Source organism: Triticum aestivum, chromosome 7A, assembly GCF_018294505.1.
Source record: "Triticum aestivum cultivar Chinese Spring chromosome 7A, IWGSC CS RefSeq v2.1, whole genome shotgun sequence".
Taxonomy (NCBI): Eukaryota; Viridiplantae; Streptophyta; class Magnoliopsida; order Poales; family Poaceae; genus Triticum; species Triticum aestivum.
The window spans coordinates 28,513,302-28,514,850 of record NC_057812.1 but is presented as its reverse complement, the minus strand read 5'-3'; positions in this window follow the sequence as shown (position 1 = coordinate 28,514,850).

Sequence of the window (1,549 nt, the reverse complement as noted above, 5' to 3'; positions counted from 1 at the left end):
GCCGCCTTGGTCACATAGGTGTCAAACGCATGAAGAAGCTCCATGCTAATGGACTTTTGGAGTCTCTTGATTACGAATCATTTGACACGTGCGAACCATGCCTCATGGGTAAAATGACCAAGACTTCGTTCTCAGGAACAATGGAGCGAGAAACCAACTTATTGGAAATCATACATACTGATGTGTGCGGTCCAATGAGTGTTGAGGCTCGCGGTGGCTATCGTTATGTTCTCACCCTCACTGACGACTTGAGTAGATATGGGTATGTATACTTAATGAAACACAAGTCTGAGACCTTTGAAAAGTTCAAGGAATTTCAGAGTGAGGTTGAGAATCAACGTGACAGGAATATCAAGTTCTTGCGATCAGATCGTGGGGGAGAATACTTGAGTCACGAATTTGGCACACACTTAAGAAAATGTGGAATAGTTTCACAACTCACGCCGCCTGGAACACCTCAGCGTAATGGTGTGTTCGAACGTCGTAATCGCACTCTATTGGATATGGTGCGATCTATGATGTCTCTTACCGATCTACTGCTGTCATTTTGGGGCTATGCTTTAGAGACTGCCGCATTCACTTTAAATAGGGCTCCGTCGAAATCCGTTGAGACAACACCGTATGAATTATGGTTTGGGAAGAAACCAAAGCTGTCGTTTCTAAAAGTTTGGGGATGCAATGCTTATGTCAAGAAACTTCAACCTGAAAAGCTCGAACCCAAATCGAAAAAATGCGTCTTCATAGGATACCCTAAAGAAACTATTGGGTATACCTTCTACCTCAGATCCGAAGGCAAGATCTTTGTTTCCAAGAATGGGTCCTTTCTAGAGAAAGAGTTTCTCTCGAAAGAAATAAGTGGGAGGAAAGTAGAACTTGATGAAGTATTACCTCTTGAACCGGTAAGTGGTGCATCTCAAGAAAATGTTCCTGTGGTGCCTGCACCGACTAGAGAGGAAGTTAATGATGATGATCATGAAACTTCAGATCAAGTTGCTACTGAACTTCGTAGGTCCACAAGGACATGTTCCGCACCAGAGTGGTACGGCAACCCTGTCTTGGAAATCATGTTGTTAGGCAACGGTGAACCTTCGAACTATGAAGAAGCGATGGCGGGCCCGGATTCCAACAAATGGCTGGAAGCCATGAAATTTGAGATAGGATCCATGTATGAAAACGAAGTATGGACTTTGACTGACTTGCTCGATGATCGGCGAGCCATAGAAAATAAATGGATCTTTAAGAAGAAGACAGACGCGGATGGTAATGTAACCATCTATAAAGCTCGGCTTGTCGCTAAGGGTTATCGACAAGTTCAAGGGGTTGACTACGATGAGACTTTTTCACCCGTAGCGAAGCTGAAGTCCGTATGAATCATGTTAGCAATTGCCGCATTCTATGATTATGAGATATGGCAAATGGACGTCAAAACGGCATTCCTTAATGGTTTCCTTAAGGAAGAATTGTATATGATGCAGCCAGAAGGCTTTGTCGATCCTAAGAATGCTGACAAGGTGTGCAAGCTCCAACGCTCGATTTATGGGCTGGTGCA